Source organism: Sarcophilus harrisii, chromosome X, assembly GCF_902635505.1.
Source record: "Sarcophilus harrisii chromosome X, mSarHar1.11, whole genome shotgun sequence".
NCBI lineage: Eukaryota > Metazoa > Chordata > Mammalia > Dasyuromorphia > Dasyuridae > Sarcophilus > Sarcophilus harrisii.
In genome coordinates, this window is record NC_045432.1 from 32,124,027 (window position 1) to 32,145,938 (window position 21,912).

Consider the following 21,912-nt stretch of genomic DNA (forward strand, 5'->3'; position numbering starts at 1 on the left):
GGTGTGAGCCCAGGAAGTTCCAAGCACACCTCTGATAGAGACTAGATGAACTTCAGTTTTCTCTTAGGTAAAATCAGGACATTACTATCTGCAGTGTCTATGTCAGAAGGCCACTTAAAGACACGAAAGAGACCATATATAGAATGTCCCAAAAGTTTTAGTGTAGTTGTAAGCAACAATTTTTAAAAAATAGCTTAAAACTATACTAAGATTTTGGGGATATTCTGTATATGAAAGAATCCTCCTTAAATACCAGCTGTTGTTTAGCCTGTGAGATTAATGCCATGTAGGGAACCAATCTCTTTGTTGACATGAACATAATATGACATGTATATAACATAGCCTAACATAAAAGAGTACTGAACTGCTGAGGGGTCTGAAGGACTGTTGAAAAAAGTCTTTGCCTAGAGACAGTTGAGTGGTACACTATGTCGAGTTCTATACTTGGGAGTCAGAAAGATCTGAGTTCAAATTCTGCCTTAAATATTTATTGTGTCATCCTGAGCAAATCACTCAGCCTCTTTGAGCCTTAGTTTCCCAATTTGTAAAATGGGTATAATCCTGCCCCCTATCTCTTAGGGATATGGTGAGGATAATATGAGATAATATCTGTAAAGCTATTTGTAAACCTTAAAGCGCTGCTTCAATATTAGGTGGCCATCACCACCACCCTCATCATTATCATCATCATCAATCTCAATCAGCATTTTGAATGAATTTTCCCAGAGTTCCTAGTATAATGCATAACCTACAACAGGCTCATCCCTAGGAATGAAAGAATAAGTGAAAATGGATATGGCCATGATTCTGTACGATACTGGGGCTATGATACCACCGGTCTGATTCCCTTCTGGTTATAGGCAGCTCCATAATGAATGCAAACTTGGGAACAACAAGCAAGACTCTGGCCTTGGAGAAGAGAAATCGGTTGCTGCATGCTCTCTGCAGAGCAGGATAAAAAATTCTCTTTCCTCCCTAAGAATGAAGGCTAGAATGTGTATATTTCTGAACGCCCTTTTCATGTAGAAGAACTAGACTTAGCTCTTTCTTTGCAGCTGGGAAAAAGGGAATTCCTAGCTGCCACAGAGAAAACTAGCCCCCCACACTTTGTAAAGACCTACTTTTTGACTTTGTGGTTGTTGTTCAGTCATTTCAGACACGCTGAATCTTCATGATCCCATTTGGGCTTTTCTTGGCAGAGATACCGGAGTGGTTGACCATTTCTTTCTCTGGCTCATTTCACAGATAAGGAAACTGAGGCAACTGAGGCGAAGTGACTTGCCCAGAGTCACACACTATTAAGTGTCTGAGGTCAGATTTGAATTTGGGAAGATGAATCTTGCTGAGCCCAGGCCCAACTTTGTACCAAATAGTAATGCAGTCACACTCTTCCAAAAGATTATTACTGTTTATTGTTAAAGATTTCATTATCTTTTGGTATTTAGAGTTACTGATTCTTAACTACTCTAATGTCTATTTAGACAACAGACCTGTTACCTAAAAGGGAATGGGCAGCATTGGGCATTTCAGAATGTTTTAAAGGTTAGGGATTTTGGTTAATGACTTTTTCCCTTAAAAACAAACAAACAAACAAACAAACAAGGAGCAAGGGGTTACTTGCAAAAGCAACGATTTTTTTTTCAGGCTCTTCCTGATAACAATATAGACTATGAGCCTAAAAAAAGGGGGGAGGTGAGAAAAGTATAATGAAACAATGACAAAGAAAAGTTGGAAGAGGAATAAAATGGTAGGCTTTCATCACCATGTTTCCAGGTTTTTTATTTTCCCTTCTCAGCTATGTATGTGTGTGTGTATCCGTATGCAACTCTCAGGATCATAAATGTACCTACCATCCCAGAACTGTGCACAACAAAGTAGGTATGTTTGAAAGTAGAACCTGTGTATTTTCTGCTAGCACAGTACCTCTTTTCCATCTCCTAGTTAGATGTAGCTTTAGGAAGGGGAAAAAGTCATCATCATAATTTTCAATGCTCTGGTTTAAAAAAAAAAAGGATGACAATTTCTAGCATTCATGGCAATTACACAATGCTGTCCAGAAAGAATGATGGGAACAACATCAGGAGTAAAGACGCCCCAGCGCCAGTTGTGGGACCCTTTTCTTCCCAGTAATTGGAAATAGTGAACAAAGCGACCCTGCTGTTCCAAGGACAAAGAGCACTGCTTCTTCTCTCGCGACAATACTCCTGCCTGCAGCAGCATTGCTATTTCAATAACAGTGTTTGATTAATTAAACATTCAATAAACCAGTCCCAAATTCAACTCCATGTTTTCCAAATCTTGGTGCGTGTGTGTTTGTTTTTACCAAAGAGCCGATGCTTTTATCTTCTGAGTGTCATTCACTGTGAATGACAGGCCAGGTCTCTGGAGGACAGGGGCTGAAATGCATTAGCTGGGAGCTGTGTGGAATAGCAACGCCGAAAAAGCTGGAGGTTTCAACAGGGGCCTCGTCCACTTGCGATAGAGCTTTGCTTCCTCGCTATCGGCCAAGCTGTCAAAACTAGAGGACGGTAGAGGCAAAAATTTATGAAGTCGTACTGTCTTAGTCTAAATTCAGGGTCTTACTAAAACCGCCAAAGCCTCCTTCCTCAGTTTGGAACTCTCTATCTAGATGTAGCGATTTTTCAACGGGGTATACAGTGGTATCATCCCTCCTCATCCTTTGGGCCCCAGCCATATTGTCAACTACAGCATGTCCCCGTGACCTCCCATATACTTTCTTGCCTTCATACCTTTACTCACTCAAATTGTTCTTTCCCTCTCCAGAGAGACTACCTGCTCTTCCAAACCTCTCTCTTTTATGGCGAAACTCCTATACATCCTTTAAAACTCATGTCAAAAGCAATATCTCCTTGATGCTTGGGATTGGTAATGACTTTCCCCATACCTTCCTCCTTGGATCTTATAAAGCACTTGGTTCTCCCCTTCTCTCAGGATCATAGATTTTGAGCCAGAAAGAGTCTGAGAGATAATGTTATTCAACTGCCATTTTAATAAATAAGGCAACTGAAGTATAGTGATTTATCAGAGGTCACACCGCTAGAGTGGGATCTTGGATCTAAATCCAGATACAAACCCTCAATCTACTGTACCATGTTGCCTAATGGCCTGATTCTGTAATGATATATATATAAAATCGTGATCTAGGTTTGTGGTCAACCCCTTCAGGTTAGGATTCTGGGTAATCCACACTGTATACCTCTCCTCCAAGTAAGAGCTGAGAGCTCCCACTGATCCTACAGTGATCTGCACATAGTAGGTGCTTGTTGTATAATAGTCTATTTTAGAAGCAAAAAATTAATGACTGGTTTCCAGGGAACAAGTTAGGGCAGTCCCTGACCAGTAAACATTTTTTTAAATGATTGAAACAGCTAATTTAGAGTAAAGCTCTGTGGACAAAGAAAACAAAATATGGAAGTCCCTGAGAGATTCCTATTCATGCCACAAACTCAGCTCTGGATTTTAATCACTGAATTTTAAGAATTTTAAGTATCACTCTTGCTAGCCCATCCTTCTCTGTAGACTCCAGGAACATTCGAGGTTGTACTACTTCCATCCTAGGGTAGATAATTAGGATACAATTGTGTAAAATGAGCATCCTCATGCCCAATCCCGAAATGTAATCCCAGCAGGGTGAGAGGAAAGCATATTTTCCAGTTGCTCCTGTTTGATGTCCCATGCAGTGCAGGATATCGGAGCGATACCTAGATCTGCAGGGGCTTGATTATACTGCTGTATAAATTAACTTCCTGTTAACATTTCATAGAGTAAGTCACAGAGCATGTTTTCTACATGCTTTTGAAACAATTACATTAAGCTACTTAAGCAAGATGCTATCATGTGATGTTTCTAAATATTTAAATTGGAAATCTGCAGATGACAAAACTAGTAAATAGAATTAAACTCTTGTAGAGGAAATGATCCAGATGGACCATTAAGCCATTCGAAAACTACATAAGGATGGGAGTGAGGGGGAAAACAAAACCTTTACAGCAGAACAACTCTGTCCCATAATGTAACAAATTTAAATGCTAATAACTGCTTGGGCAACATTTAGCCGGTCCAAATTTCTAAGATAGATCTCAGTGGCAGGTACATACATGACAAAGCAGATCAGAGCAGGAACATGTTGGTACACAGACATCCAAACACACAGCCTCAAGGACTATAGAAATAGTCAGAGGGAAATCAGTAGGAGCCAAGCACAGGAGTGGGACACTAAAGTGAATGACATCTATGAAATACTGGTTCTCAGATTGCTTCTTCTAGCTACCACTGCTTTGAGAATTCTGACAGGCAGAGGATGCTGTCATTTATGTAGTAGGCAAAGCACCACCCTCTCCTGGTCTCGAGATAACCAGTTGCAAGGGAGAAGCTGCAGACATAATACTAAAAGCTGTTTTCTTAACCATATTATGGCCTCCGGTCCAACCGGGGCCCAAAGATCCTATTCAGACTCTTGGCTTAATTTCCCTAAGTGATACCAACAAGGAAGCCCTGCAGAGCTCAATAGTGGTCTTGTAGCCCAATCTTGCAGGCTGTTATTTCTACCATTTCTCAGCATACGAGGTTATCATTCACCCACAGAAAGGTGAAATTGTGGCTACTGGGTTGGACTTGGATTCAGAAAAACCTAAGTTGGAATCTCACTTCTAGTACCTCTTAGCTGTACAACTTCTGACAATTCACTCAATTTCTCTGACTGTCATTTTCCCCAGCTGCAAAATGGGATAACAGTAACTACATCCCAGGAATATTGTGAGAATCTAATGAGATTAAATAGAAAAGGTGTTTGACAGATCTTAAAGCCATATCAAAATGTGAGAGATTATTATTGTGCCATCATTTGTATCCATTCCTACAAGCAAGCTGTGGCTGTTCTTCAAGGAATGTCATTCATGCATATTTGAATTGACTTGAATATTTCAGTACTCTCCCTGGAGCAAGAAGGGAACAGGGACAGAGAGAGACAGAGTGGGATATTTATGTGTATACATCTCCAATTCAACAAGCATTTATGTATAGACACACACATACTCTCACTCACTCATGTTAAATACTAGACACACTATAGTTTGCCCTGGGCAGCAGAACCGATCAGAGGAGCTGTAATATACTGTTACTGCCTACGTTAAATGATATTAAACTTGATTATACCGAGAAGAGACAACTTTTGGGTTGTTTAGAGCCTGGTTAAAATTAGCAATATTATTTATAGACAAAACTGACTCCATCCCAGAGGTGTCTACATTACTATCTTGTACCATTTTCTTACTGAAAAGTGGACCCAGGAAAATAATGCCAGGTAGGAAGGAATACAGCAGATGGTCTTAGGCTGTAGAGAGTAAAATGCACCTTGGTTCTATTTATTGGAGCAGTCTGTTGGCAGGGACTAAGTCTCCCCTAATAGATAAGGCGATACAGTGTTGGTACTCCCTTGCCCCCTTGTCATTTAGCCCCAAAATGTCCTTCCTTAACATAGTTCTCTTATGTCTCATTTGCTTATTTCATTTTCTCCTGCTTTCTCTTTCTTTCTAAGCAAAACTGGAGAGACATTTTACTCATTCCAGGTAGGTTTATTCTTTGAAATATAATTCTGCATCTGGGTCCATCGCCCTTTCTGGACATAGTCATTTTCTTTCCCGCTAGGTTGGACTCAAAATATTCATCCTGGAAATCTCTAAATTGCAAACCATATTTGGAAAATAGTGAATACTTAAGTAAGGCCCTCCTTCAATGTCTCTACAATTTGCACTGTCATATATGTAATTTTGTCACAGCACTCTAAGCTAGTAGGTTTAATTGCCCACCATTTTAACTGAAATGTTATTCATAAGACTCCTGGATTTTAGAGCTAGAAGGGACCTTAGAGCTCAAGAAATATAATACCCTTCTTTTATATGGATGAGGCGCCAAGTCCTTTGGCTTCCAATCCATTGCTCTTTCCACTGGTTGGTTTATTTTAGTTCTTTTTTCTTGAAGAGGACCAAAAGGACATTACTATGTTAGAGTCAGATTAGTGTGTCTAACTGTGGCCAATCAGAGCAATACAAGCCCAGAATGCTCTGCCACAGGTCGGATGCAAATAGTCCCTATGAACATTTGGAGTGGATGCTCTAACTTTGCATATCTTGCCTTTCTTCTGAGTTCATCCAACTCTGCTTTGCTCATAGAACACAGCACCTTCTCTGATGAGGGCACCCATGCTGGGCAGTCCTGTGCCAGTGTCTTCCATAACACACAATCAATTCTGAAGTTCTAAAGAGAGACCTTGAGAGTGTCCTTGTATTGCTTTAACTGACCACCTTGTGAGGGCTTGCCCCGTATGAGTTCTCTATAAAATAGTCTTTTTGGTGCGCAGACATTTGGTTCGAACAATGTGGCCAGCCCATCAACACTGCATTCTCTGCAGTAGAGTTGGAATGCCTGGCAGTTTAGCTCAAGAAAGAACGTCAGTGTCTGGTATCTCATCCTGTCAGGGGATCTTCAGAATCTTCCTAAAACAATTCACATGGAAGTGATTCAGTTTCCTGGTGTGGTGCTGGTACACTATCCAGGTTTCATAGACATACAACAATGAGGTCAGCACAATGGCACGCTAGACCTTCAGTTTAGTAGCTAATCTACTACCTCTTCTCCCCAACAGTTTCCTTTGGAACTTTCCAAACACTAAGTTAGCTCTGAAAATGCATGTGTAAGCATTTAAACAAAAATGAGACTGAAACATAAAAAAAATATATTGTTAAATAAAAAGATGGAAAATCCCCAGAAGTACCAATAGTACAATAATACTTAGATATTAGAAATGAGAACTCAACAGCCACAGGAACCTCCAGACTAGGTAAGAGCTTAACAAAAGAATTAAAGGAAATGAGGGAACTTAGAATTCTTTTTGTTTGCTGAGACAACTGGGGTCAAGTGACTTGCCCAGGATCACAAAACTAGGAAGTGTTAAGTGTCTGAGGCCAGATTTGAACATAGGTCTTCCTGACTTCAGGGCTGGTGCTCTATCCACTGCACCACCTAACTGCCCCCAGAACTTGGAGTTCTCAAGGAAGAATTTTAAAAGAAAAATACACCAGAGAATTAACATTTCAGAACAAAAGATGTACAATTTTAATAAAGCAGTGGATCCTGAAAAGAAGAATGATAAAAACAGGGCACACAAATTTAAGTTTGAAACAATACACATTAGGACAAAATCAATAAAGAGCAAAACTGAAAGGAGTTGGCAAAATTGATGTCCCTACAAATCAAAGTAATGGATCTTAAGCTCAGATAATCAGAAAATTTGTGCCTCAGACCAAAAAATAATTATGATTAAATAAAGACTCATGCATATCGTATTTCAGAAAATCATACTTTCTGGAACTATTAGAATTAGGGGACAAAGTACAGATCTATAAAATCTATCAGAGAGAACCTCAAGTGTAACTCAGTCAAAAATGTAGTCACCAGCATCCAGAGTTCTGTAGGTAAAGAGAGGGTATTGCACAGTGACAAAAGGTACAAATTCCCAGTTTGAGTAGGATAAAACTACTCATTAACAAGGATACATGGAAGAAAAAGCTATAATAAGATATACCAAAACACAAAGGAAAATAACTTGTACCACAAGATAACATCTAAGCATAAACCTATATGGAAAAAGATGGATCTTCATTAAGATTATTGATTTTAAATTATTCTCATTGAAAAGGCCAGGAATGAATAGATAATGCAGTGGATAAAAAGTTAGGTCTTCAAACAAGAAGACCTGAGTTCAAACACTTATTTGATATGTGGCCCTGTGCAAATAACTTCTATCTATTTCAATGTTCTCATCTACGAAATGAGGACAACGATAGAGATGTCTTCCAGGCTGGTGTGAGGATAAGAAGAGATATTTGTAAAGCTCTTTGAAAGCTTTAAAGTGCTATTATTATGTTATCATCATTGAGAGTATTATTAAATTTAACATCGTGTTCAATACTGTTATTATTATAATTGAATTGGAAGCTAAGTAGATAAAAAACTTAATAAAGATTAAAAAGTAAACATAGTATGAAAAAAAAAACTAGATGGCGATTCAATAGTGCATGCTGCAAGGAGGAGACAATGTCATTGTTCCAAAATATCCAGAGGTCACTGAAGTAAAGAGAAAAGAGCTATGAGCTAATCCCAAGAAGAATGATCCTATGGAAATTGTATAGCAAGAGGGAGAAGAGTAGAAGGGGATAACATGACTAAAGTGACATCTTATAAACATTAGGGCACCATAGAGGGATGGGGAAAGAGGGAAGGGTTATCAAACTCTTCTGGGATGGTCAAAAGAAGTATAGGAAAGAGCATATTAGTGAAAGGTAAATCCTAGCAGTATAGGAGGGAAGCGTGCTGTGTTTGAGAGGGGAGACGGACTGGATTTGTTAAAGCAAAATAAGCTTCAGGAACCTACTGGTAATTTTTAAAAATAGGTAAAGGTGAGAATGTTGTTGAAAAGAAAAACAAAAAGTGTTAAAAGCTTAAATGTTAAAGGTATAAGCCACCAAGAAAATGCATGCAATTTGAAGATTGTATTATGCAACTTGAAGACTGTATTATGTAGAAGCATAATTTGCTGCATAAAATCAGCACACTTAAAACACAAAGATATATAAAGAATTACAATTAAGATCTATATTCTTAAATATTCTTGTCCTCAAGTCATGTCTGATTCTTTGTGACGCCATTTGGAGTTTTCAAAGCAAATCTACTTGAGTCGTTTGCTATTGCCTTCTCCAGCTAATTTTATAGATGAAGAAACTGAGGCAACAAGCAGAATTGTTAATCAGGATTTCAAATAAGGCAACCGTAAAAAAGATACTGTCAATAGAGATATCAACTCTTTTATGCTTAAAAGTGCCATGTATAATGAAGAAATGTCAATATTTAAAATGTGTGCATTGAATCTCATAGCATCCACTTAAAAGAAAAGCTAACTAATTTATAAAAATACTAAAATAATAAAACAGTAAGAGTAGCTGACATCAATGTCCTATATTTAGATCTTGGTAAATCTAACAAAAGGATAGACTAGGAGGAAATTGCATATTTAAACAGAATACTGGAAAGACAACATTTAGTAGTACTACAGTGATTAATGGATGGGAATATTAAGTAGTACACTTCTTTTTGGTGTCACACAGCAACTTTACCAAAATCGATCACAAGCTAAGGCATCAGGAATACATAACCTAAAGCAGAAATATTACAAAGATTTTTACTGATCATTATGCAAAAGAATTATAATCAACAAGGGAAATATGAACAATAGATACCTCTCTAAATGGGGATAAAATAATACTATCTGAAATAATGAATCAGTCAAAAATAAAATTATAAAAAGAATCTAGTGAAAATAATCATAACTATGAAGCAACATATTAACATCCATTATTTAGTTAAAGCAGCCCTTGAAAAAATTTATATCTCTATGAACACTTTTAACAAAAAAAGAAAAATAACTGAGTTGAGGATGCAAGTTTTAAAAATCTAGAATAACAACTAATGTGCTAATTTCCAATCAAGAACAAAATGAGAAGTTTTGAAAATTTAAGAAGACGAAAAACAGATTGCAGAATTAATAAAAACCCACAGGGAAAAATATGATAACAATGTGATTTAAAAATAAACAGAGCAGAAAACCAAATTATCAAAATGTAAAAAGAAGGAAAAATAATGAGGAGTGGAATGGAAATACACAAGAGAAAATCAGAAACAATTACACTCAATCATATCAGAAAACCACTGAAAACAAACAAAAACAGAACTGTCTACTAAACTTAAAGATACCCAAATTAACAAAATAGAAATCAGAAGATGTAAACAAACATTTAATAAAGGGAAATAGGATCATTTTATTATAGATTCAGCACTGGAAGTAACTTGGAGATCATCTAGTCTAACACCCTATTTTACATATCAGGAAACTGAGCCTTAGAGAAGTTAAGTCATTTGCTAAAAGTCATATAGCTTGCATGGCTGGGATAAATCCATTTCTCTTTTCATTATACTGATGTACTTCAGAAAAAGTAATACATTAACTCTCTTCCCTCAACTGAAATTTCTCCCACCCAAAAAACAAAACAAAACAACCCTCCTGGTCCAAAGTTATTTTCTAGTGAATTTTATCAAGTATGTTAAAAAATAAATTTTTTGCCTCATAAATTGTTCTAAAATTATAGAAGAAAAGGAATATTTAAAACCCCTTATGTAAGAATTATACAAGGCTGATAGCCAAACAGAGTCATAAAGGAGAGAAAATATCACTAATGATTTTTGGAGAGTTTCTTGACCTGTGATTTCATCAATGTAGAGAACTTGATATGGAAGCTTCCTCTATCATTGCATATCACTAATAAATATGGATGCAAAGATATTAAATAAAACATTAGCTAGGAAATAGTAAATAATTAAGAATAAAACTATTAAATAAAATATAGTAAAGAAGCAACAAAATATATCCAAAAATATTTATTATAACCAAGTTGGATTTCTCCCAAGAATGCAAAGAAAGTTCAACACTAGGGAAAAAACTATTAGGTGAATAAATTATATAAATAAGCAACACAACAAAAACGGTGTGATTCTATCAGTAGATTGATATGTATAGTATTCATTTACTTTTAAAATTTGTAAGGGAATAGGAATGTAAAGAATTTTCCATAGAACAGTCTAATACAATTATATGAGTGCTAACATTTTTTATAATGGAGAAACAATGTAAGATTTCCTAATAAGATCAAGTACGAAACAAAGATGCTCTTTCCACTATGATTTGGACTGCAATAGATTGCTGGCTCTAGTAATAAAGCAAGGGGAAAAAATGAGAGCAAGATGCTTAGCCAAATGAGACAAAATTATCTCTAAATATAGATGATATGATAGGTTACCTAGAGCACCCTAGAGAATCAACAAAACATTGATTTATAGTTTCAGTAAGGCATTAGAATACAAAATAAATCCACGATGATTGTTAGCCTTTCTGTATATTAGTAATAAAACCCAGGAGGAAGAGATAGAAAGAAAAACTCCATTTAGAAGCACAACAAAATGCATTAAACATCAGGAACTGAGTCTACCAATACACACAGGACTTATGTAAATACAACTACAAAACAATTTCCCCAGAAACAAAAGCTCTAAATAATTGGAAAGATAGTCAAGGTTCACGGCTGCCCTGCACTAATAGATTTTAAAAGTATAATATTATCTAAACTCTGCAGATTTAGCACTACACTAATGAAATGATAGAAATAGACAAAGAAATAATGAAATTCCTATGGAAAAATAAAAGTTAAAGTGTATCAAGGGAAAGAAAAATAACAACCTTGACATCACCAGGTCTCAAATTCTATCATGAAATAACAATCATCCAAACTATATGATACTGAATGAAAACTAGAAAAATGCTTAAATATAAGAAAAAAAAAAGCAATATTCAGAAACCAACTCATAGCTGTTTTTTCTTCCCTAAATCTCAGAAACAAAAATAAACAAGGGTGGGGCTTCATTTGATGAGAATGCCAGAAAAACTGGAAATGAATCTGATGAAAAATATATGTTCAGTCCAGCATCATATACTATATATATCATAGTATATATATATATATATATATATATATATATATATATATGTAAACTGTGATTTAGACTAAATGGAAAATGGTCTATATATAAAAAAGTCATATTCTAAAAATCGATTAGAGGAGAATAGAAGGTTATAACTGTCCTGCCTATGGATAGGGGAAAATTATTTAATGAAACCCAAGACAGAAGACATTTTAAAACACAAAACAAACTAATTCATTATTTAAGACTTTTGCACAAAAATAAATCAAACTAGAATTATAAGAAAAAATATAAAATGGGAAAAATCTGTGTATTAAATTATCCAATTAAAAATGACTTATGTGGCATTTTATTTGGAAGTGGCACAGATCTATTAGACCAAAAGAACCAAAAATATAAAAATAGTTTTTGAAAGAATAAATGCAAATTAGCAACAGACATCTTAAAAATAGTTCAACATTGATATTTATAAGAGAAACAAGGTATTAGTCTTGGAGTATAGAAGACCTAAGTTCAAATACTGCCACAGTCAGTAACTGTGAGGGATCCTGGGCAAGTTCTTTCAATTTTAGTTTCCTCATCTATAAAATTAGGATAATAATAGCCTCTTTATCACAGAATTCTTCTGAGGATTAAATGAGATAATATTTATAAAGGGCTTTGAAAGCTTAAAATACTATAGAAATGCTAGCTATCATTAAATGTAAGTATTCATTAGTATTATTTAATATTAATCAAATTGGTAAGAAGGGAAAACTCAGTCTTGGAGTAGCTGTTGAAAGACACGTGTGCTAATTCTTTGCTTGAAGAACAGTGAATTGATCTATAAATTTAAAAATAGGAATTCTGCAAAAAAAAAAAAAAAAAAAAAAAAAAGAAATTGGGTCTTTGACAAAGAATTCCCACTACTTGGTTTATACCCTGGAATTAATGACCAGAATAAAGACTAGAATGAAAGACTTGTATGTACAAAAATATTGCAGCATTACTTGTGATAACAAAAGGCTAGAGGTAAAATTTTACCCAATGATTGAGAAATGTTTGAACTATAATATCTAATTGCAATGAACAATATTGTAACAAATAGGAAAAGTCATAGAAACATGAGAGAATTCATAAAGCAAATAATGCAAAGTTGTGAAAGCAGAACCTAAAGAACAATATATAACAATGATTACAATAACATGAATAAAGACAACACTAAAAGGGAACAAGATTCAAACCTAATACAAAAGACATTTTGGTCTCACACTATCAAAGTTGAAATCTAGATCCCACTTTTCCATAAACAGTAAGTAAACTAGAAAGGTGAAAACTGGCATATCGTATCACTTGCAATCATACAATTTTGATTCAGTGTTTTCTAGGGGCGTACTTTGTAGGGACAATTGAGCGTTTGTTGGTAAGTATAACATAGAAATAAATACACTAATTAAAAAAACAGAAAATAGTTAAAATCTGTCTGATTTTTGTGAGAAGAGAAAAAAAAAACTAGCTGTGATATTGTAGCTTTAATTTTCAACAGTTGCCTGGTGCTATGCAGCTATAACCTATGTCTAGAGATGAAGTTGTATGTGATAGAAAGATCATTGTTGTTGTTGTTGTGTAGTCATTTTTTTCAGTTGTATATGACTCCTTATAACCCTCTTTAGGATTTTTTTTGGACAGAGATACTAGTGTAGTTTGCTATTTCCTTCTCCAATTCATTTTACAGATGAGGAAACTGAATCGAACAGAGTAAAATGACTTGTTCAGAGTCACACAGCTAGTAAGTGTCTGAGGCAAGATTTGAACTTAAGAAGTTAAATCTTTCTGACTCTAGACTGGGCACCTAGATGCCCTGGTGGGAAGATCACTGAATCTCAAACCAGACCCTGGCTCCTAACCCTGTCTCTGCTATTGTATGTGCTTTGGGCAAATTGCTTTCCCTCCATGGGCCTCAGTTTCCTCCTCTGTAATGATCGCATTGGATTAGAAGGCCCTTAAGGTTGCTTCCAATATAATATCCTCTGATTTTTCCTGTAGTGAAAAGTAAACTAGGTGGGCATTTTCCCCCAAAATTCTTTTTATAACTCCTTTTTTCACAATAATTTTCTGTGAGATGTAGTTTGAATTTATTGAAACAATATATTTTTATTTCTCGTTATTACGGTTACACAATACAGTGTTGAGTAAGAATTTCCACCGTAAATCCTCCCAAGCAGGATTTAAAAGCTGGGCTCCTTTAGGTGTATATGTTTCAAATCTTGATGCAATTTTAGCCAGTTGAAAGTGCAATATTTCTTTCCAAACTCTGAAGAACAAAAAAATCCTTGGATTTTACTTATGTTTTATACAGAGATTTTTACTTTGGTACAGAAACCCTCTTAGAACAAATTCTAAGGGCCTGGAGGAAAATTAGTTTTGAAGTGGGGTTTGCCCTTGTAGTCATGCTAGCATTTGACGTGTCAGTGATTTCACAAGTAGAGAGAGAAGCATCTTGCACTCTCCCTAAATGTGGTTAACTTTTTAGAAAGATTTCAAACCAGAGATCCAGCACAACAGTGGAATTAAGGACACAGGCTACAACGGCAAATGGTCAAAGGAGGAAGGTCATCAAGAATAGTGAGACTCTTTGTGGTAGCAGAGAACTGAAAACCAAGTGGATGCCCACTGATCAGGGAATGATTGACCATATTGGGATACGTGAATGTAATGGAATAAATTTGGGGCGTGAGAAAAAAAGATATGAAGACTATAGAGGAGCATGGTGAAACATCAGCAATCTTCCAATGCAGAGCAAAGTAAGCAGAGACAAGAAAACAATATACACAAATCTGCCATTTGTACCATTTCCCCCTATTTATAACAATGTAAATGGAAACAACCACAACTACAACCACAAAACAACTGAAATTTATAAAGTTACGAAGCTCATTCTGGGAGAATATGAAAAGACATCTCCCATATAATCCTTTGCAAAAGTGGGAATCACAGGAGTTAAAAATGTATATCATATCAGATTTTTTTTTCAAAACGATTGATTTTGTGGATTTTTTCTCTCTTAAAAAATCCTTGTTATAAGGAATGGCTTTCTTGAAAGTGGCGAGGGGAAAGGTATAGGGGTAAATATAAGTAATACAAGAACAAAAGATGTCAATAAAGACCTACTTAAAACAAACAAACCAAAAAAGCAAAACTAAGACTATGTAGGGTTGTTCAACCTAATGGCAAGTCCCTACTTATTAGAATGTTTCTTATACAGCATTATAAAAATTATCCACTGATTCATGAGGAAAAGAAACCTCAATTTTCAAAGCACACTTAGGTCATATAAGCTTGTATCCTTCATAAGAGAATATGATACATTTTTGCGTAGCAATCAAACCAGTTGTAACTTAGCAGTCATATGAATGCATATATACATACACACTTATGTACGTGTATATATATATATATATATATATATATATATATGTAGGTATTCATGCACACCGCCACATAGGGTGCCTGAACCTATATATGAATTACTTATGCAGAGATTATTTATCTGGCAAAGTCAACTATCCAGAATACAACCAGCAATGTGGAATAACAAATAGAAATCATCTCTGATTGTCCAAAATAGTAGTTGCAAAGTTCATACATTAAAGCTAACATGCTTAATCCCAAGAAATCTCTACAGGCCCTCACTTGGGTCCTACCTGCTTTTACATCTACAAATAATTCTGACAAGATTCTGCTTTTCAAGCACATAAGCATAAGCAAGAAATAACATTAGGGTGGCACTTCTTGAGGTAAGTACACAGAGTGGTAACGAGTGATAACTGATATTTAGGATAGAGATGAACAGACTAAAAAAGAAATGTAGTCACGGGAACTCAAAAAGCACAGTATCCTGGGACCCTCAGGGCCAACAACATTAATAGCTTCAATATATCTCTACAGATGCTGAGGCCATCATGAGAGCATGGCACACTCTCTAGGAGATCTTATTTTCAGAATGATGATCTTGAATATGCCAAGATTTATTCACTCATAAATTCAGCAAGCTTTGGTGGAGAATCTACTCTGGGCCGGGTCTTGTACCAGGCTCCAGGGATACAAAGGCAAATAAAACAGTCCCTGCCCTCAAGGAATCTATATTTTATTGGACAAAAGTTGAATAATATTTGAGAGAGAATTATGCAATATTTTCTGAAAGATATCAATAAAAATGGTAAAAGTGAAAACAATCTGCATCCTCACCAAAATCTAACATTTAAAGATGGAAAATTAACTCCCATGGGATATCCTATTACTTGAAAATAGCCCCAAAACATACATTTGTCATCAAAACTTTTGTATCAGGTAAGTGAGAGAAAACCAATAAAGATTCTTGAGACTAGAAAGCCATGCCTTGCTAGCTCATCAAACCAATCTCAAATAGGTCCTTCCCTTCCCTACTCAATATCCATTTAGCTCACCTGATAAGACTCTTCAACTTTGGTTGTTTTCTGAGGGAAAAGAGTCTTCTAGGAAATGTGTTTTCCTCTCCTTGAGCAGATCTGAGAGGCTTTGCACCAAAGCACTGTCTTTATTAGCACCATACAGTTCTTGTGGCCTGATCTGAAAGCAGAATTTCACAAAAAATGAAACATCTGTAAAAACCATATCACAACTTCAGAATATGCAATAATTCAACCAAGGGTTGAACTCAAATCCCCCTTTACAATCTCCACGAAAAGGTCTGGGACAAACTATCGAAGCATCTTGACTCACAATCATTGGATTAATCACAAACATGACTACAGGACACTTTGAAGAAGGTCGTGCCGAACAATAAGATCAGCAGACAAGTTTATTGCAGGACCAGGGGTAGGCTGACTTCCCATGATATGCATCTGGTTCATTAGTGATACTTGTGTCCAATTTCCTCTCTATCTAGGACAGGGATTCTTCACCTATGGTTCATAGAGAAGTCTCTGGATAGATTTCACAGAGCCATGACCTGAGATACAGCCAAGTCTCCATTCCTTGTCTCTCAGAGAATTGCACCATTTTCCTTTGGACATAAAGTGTAGAGAGCTGGAACTCTGGGGAAGTATACTTGACACAAGGTGTTAACTCAGTGAAATTGATGAGATGATGGTTCTCTAGTTCCCATATATACTTAGTACTCAGCGTGGTGATGTCATGGTTCTCTAGTTCACACATACTCAGGATGCTGTAATGATGTAATTATTAGGGTATATAAGGGCTAAGAAGGACTGGAAATGAGACACTCTATCTTTGACCAGCCTCCTGGCGGCTCTCCTGCCTCCTGCACTCCTCCACTGAGACCAAGGCCATCCTGGAGGTCCTCCAGAAAGTTAGCCTGAACATTACAATAAAGAACATTTGTTTTTTTTTTTTGTGTGTGTGTGTGTCTCTATTTGTCATGTGCTGTGGTCTTAGTTATCTCTGTTTGTATCCTCTCCCCCTAGTAGACAAAAAGTTCCATGAGGGTAGCAGGCACATCCCCAGCAGCTAACACATTGTGCTCTGACACGTATTTTATGTATCATGTTGCAGTATCACAACCACAGCTAAACCTAAAGTAACTAGTCTTGCTTTTCCACCCTTCACTTTCATAGCAGCTGGACTGGAGCAGATCTTCAGGACCGGAACACCAAATATGTTAATAATGAGGCTGATGATCCCAAGAGAGCAATGAACAAAGAAGATTCTCATTATAACATAACCAGTTCATTTATGTTCTGTAGGACACTTTTAATAAGATCAATAATTCACTGAAAACATTTTACAGCATCCTAGCTTTAGAGCTAGAAGTACCAGATTTGAAATCGGGAAGTCTTGGAATGAAATCCTGCATCAGACACTTAATGTATGACCTGGGCGAGTCATTTAACCTATCTAAAGCTCCTCATCTGTAAAATGAAAGGACTGGACTTGATTGCCTCTAAGGTCTCTTTCTTCTCTAATGTTATGATCCTATTTTATCTTTGAGTTCATCTAATCCAACAATCCCATTTTCCTGGAGAAAATAAGGCAAAAGGAAGTGAACAGGCAATACAACTGGCAAATGTCAGAGCTATGATATGAACTCGGGTCTTCTGATCCTGATGGCAGAAATTATTTATTAGAACATATTCATTTTTTCTAAGTATTAAAAAAAGTTCAAATAGTAAATTATCCCTCTCCAAAGTGATAGTCATAATATTATTATAGCTAAGATGTAGAAAGGAAATAGTGTTAAACATTCTTCCTGAATTCTAGAGCAACTAGGTGACCTTACAGATAGAGCACATTTAGCCTCAGACACTTATTACTTATGTGATGTTAGCAAGGCAGTTAACCTCTGTCTCGGTTTCCTCAACTGTAAAATGGGGATAACGATAATACCTACCTCACAGAGTTTTTGTAAAGATCAAATGAGATAATATTTGGAATGGGCTTCAAACAAGCACCATGGCAGGTGCTTAATAAATGTTAGTTCTCTTCCCCATTCTCTGTTAAGCTCTACAATCCATTAAAACTCCACCATTCTAGCATTCTCTTCATAATCTCCTTTGGTTTACCCCAAATTGGGCTCTTGCAAGCTTTAAAAAATCCTTTCTCATTTTTGTTCAATTGAAATAAGAAAGAATCATCACTTTTTTAGGATGTAAATTTGGTAGGGTATGTATGGTATGTTAAGTACACACAGTTGGTCCAGAAATTGCCTTTACTGTACAAGTATGAACATGGTGGAGCTTTGTAAGGAGTTAGGGGAAAGGAGAAAGGAAGGTAATCAGATGATCACAGCTGCATATTCTGGGAGAGATGATCCTTTAAACTTCTGTTGTACCTTCATGTTTAATGAATCCGATTCTAGATGTGATACCTCTAAAGAGGCCGAGTCCAAATTCAAGACTTGGCTTTCTCTTTGAGAGATAGTCCAGAGTAGCAGAAAAAAGGCCAGTCTTGAAGTCAAGAAGACCAGGGTTCAAAATCTGCCTTTGAATTACATGATAATGGGAAAATCATTCAGTTTCTCACTGCCATCAGGCAAATGCCTAGAGAACTTGGGTTCAAGTACCTGGGCACAAGTGTTTGGGTTCAAGTACTCTGGCACATATGAGTTGGGTGACTGGGCAAACCACCCAATTTTATGCGTCTCATTGATTCCAAGTTTAAGTGTATTTAAGACTATAAGTTACAGAAGAGTTGTTGACCTGCATTTGTGGAAGATATTTTCCCACTGGGAAACCTCCACATTGAAGAAATCACAGGTCCAAACTTTTTTCTATTCCTTAAAAAGGCAGTGGAATTTCAACTCCAGAAATACGCCAAGATACCAGTGTCCAGGGTATGTTAATGTACCCTGAAGTCATGCCACAGTATGTAGTTGTCTATTTCTGGAACATTAGATTGATAATTTGACAGGAAACCTTTATTTCCCTTCTTTTGTCCCCCCAGATCTAAAAATAAATCAATTTCTGTGCCTGCTGTCACAGCCTCCTCACTCTTAATCTTGTGGATTGTCAAAGATACATGGGATTTCTCACTATGCCAGTGGTCATGGCCTGACTCCAAGGGAAAAAAAAAAAACAAAAATGTGGATCAGAAATGATCTTGAAATTCAGGATATTAATGCAACTTAACAATTCAACAAGTATATCGAGTGCCAGCTATATGTCATATGCTGTAAGTATTAATGTTATATTTGTCTGGGAATCAGCATTACCAGAATAAAATTTCAGTGCCAGCAGCAAGACTATGGCAAGAATTTATATTTGATCTTTCTGGCTGCCAGACCCTGACCAATGAGCCCGCGTTCTCTTTTGCCCTCTTTCATGAGTCTAGTATTGTCACATTGCTTATATTCTGTCCATGGTACTCAAGTGAATCTATTCATTCCAGCTCTTCCTTTATTTTATTTTTTTTAATAATAGCTTTTTATTTTTTGGACATTCACCCCAGTAAAACCTTGTGTTCCATATTTTTCTCCCTCCATTCCCCCTCTCTCCTCCCTTAGACAGCAAGTAATCCAATAAATGTTAAACATATGCAAGCATTCTATACATATTTCTACATTTATCATGCTGTACAAGAAAAAGGTGATCAAAAAGGGAAAAATGAGAAAGAAAACAAAAACCAAACAAACAACAAGAAAAAGTGAAAATACTATGTCAACCTATTTACTTAAGTAATAGCAAATGCTTTGTTTTAAATCTAGGTAAACTACACTGAAAGTGTATGAGTCTAGTAATCTTGTCAAAAAGAAATGAGTTTACAAGCATCATGGGTTTTGAAATAGAAGAAACTTGGAGGTCACTGACTCAAATTCTTTCATTTTCCAAATGAGGAAACTGAGACTCTGAGAGGTTTAGTGATTGGCTCAACATCACATAGCTGGTGAATGTCTGACTGGGGATTTGACTCCAGGTGCTCCTGACTCCAAACCCAGAATTTTTTCTATTACACTATGCTGACTCTCTTGGTCATTCTGTTATGAACTTTTCTTGATGAAACTGTGAGCTCTTAGTGATCATTGTTTCCCTTTCTAGATATCTGCAAATCATCCTTTAATAATACATCCTATAAATATGTCAGTTATAAGGATCAAGGTACTTACCTGTTTTCTCTTTCCTCTCTTAGAATCAGAACAATATTGATCCTTTTATAGTCCTGAGGATCCTTAACCTCTCAGATATCACTGAAAATGGCTAAATAATGCTATTGCTCAGTCCTTTCAGGGGATATAAAAGTCAAGGCTAGAAGACTTGAACTCATAAAGAGGAGGCAGGGTGGTATAGTAAGTAGTGATAGATTTGAAGTCTTGAGAACCTGGGTTCAAATTCTGCCTTTGGCACTTTTTAGTTTTATGTTTTGGACAAGTCCCCTAAGCTCCATGAGATTCTATTTTCTCATCTATGAAAGACAGGAGGTTAAGACCAGTTGGCCTTTGTGATTTCTTCCTTAGGTAGCTAGGTGGTGCACTAGATAGAGGGCTGAAGTCAGGAAGACCTGAGTTCAAACGTAGTTTGGGACACTTACTAGCTATGTGACTGGGTAGTCACTTAACCTCTGCTTCGTTTCCTCAGCTGTAAAAGGAGGAATGATAATAGTGCCAACTGTCTCTCATGGTTGTTGTGAGGATCAAAAGAAAAAATAAGTACAGAGTAGGTCTGTCCTTCCTCCCTCCCTCCTTTCCTCCCTCTCTCCCTCCCTCCCTTCCTTCCTTTCTTCCTTCCTCCCTTCTTTCCTCCTTCTTTCCTCCTTCTTTCCCTTCCTCCCTCCCTCCCTCCCTCCCTTCCTTCCTTCCTTCCTTCCTTCCTTCCTTCCTTCCTTCCTTCCTTCCTTCCTTCTATCCTTCCTCCTTTCCTCCCTTGATTCAGGTACTATTTTCATCTTATAACTTGGCTTAGCTTTGAACCCCCTACTAACCATTTGTTCCTGTTTGTTCCAGTCCAGTGATCATTCTCCTATACGGAGGAAATAGGAACAAAACAAGAGTTGAGCAGATGTGCATTCTCTCCATCATCTGCTATCCCTATCTCATCTACCCCAAGCAGTTTAATTGTTCTCTTTCTTCTTTGATCCTTCCTTTTTTTCCGAGTCCCAATTCTATACAAATCGCTTTGTGTGTGCCTAGCATTTGTCACCAGCATGGGCTCTTTCTGAGCCTCAACACTTCTGACACTCTTCTTTCAGGACTATTCCCCACATTGGCATTCATCCTTTGTGACTATCCTTGCTTCTTTCTTCCGTGCCCATCTTTTCAAATCCAGGTTGTTCTGTTAGTTTCCTGCTTTTGGTTCATGAATAATAATAATATATACTTTTAAAGTCTGTGCTCTTCCTTCAACAAAATTCCTGAGAAGCTTTCTTTTCTTAGCAATGTTGATGAGGATGCAACATGTAAAATTAATTCATGCCCCAAACAAAAGCAGGGGCCTTGCTATATTATAGCTACTAATATTATAAGAGACCAAGCTACAGATCAGTTGAATGACTCTTGAAAAGCATAGTTTTAAATCATTTTCCTGTAGTGAAATTTGTAATCAAGACCAGTCTTTGGCAAAAATGGGAATTTTTTTCTTTAGGAACCTTGCTTCGACTTTATGCCAGTGGTCTTATGGTAAACTTCCTTTGCCCAAGACCCTTCACTATTAGTGTGCCTCAGAGTTAACAAGAACCACATACTTCTTAGAGAGGCAGGTGGTTCAGTGGGCAGAAGTTGGGCCTGAAATCAGGAAGAGTCATATTCCCAAGTTCAAATCTGGCCTCAGACACTTAATAATTGTGTGACTCTGGGCAAGTAACTTCACCCTGTTTGCTTTAATCTACCGGAGAAATAAA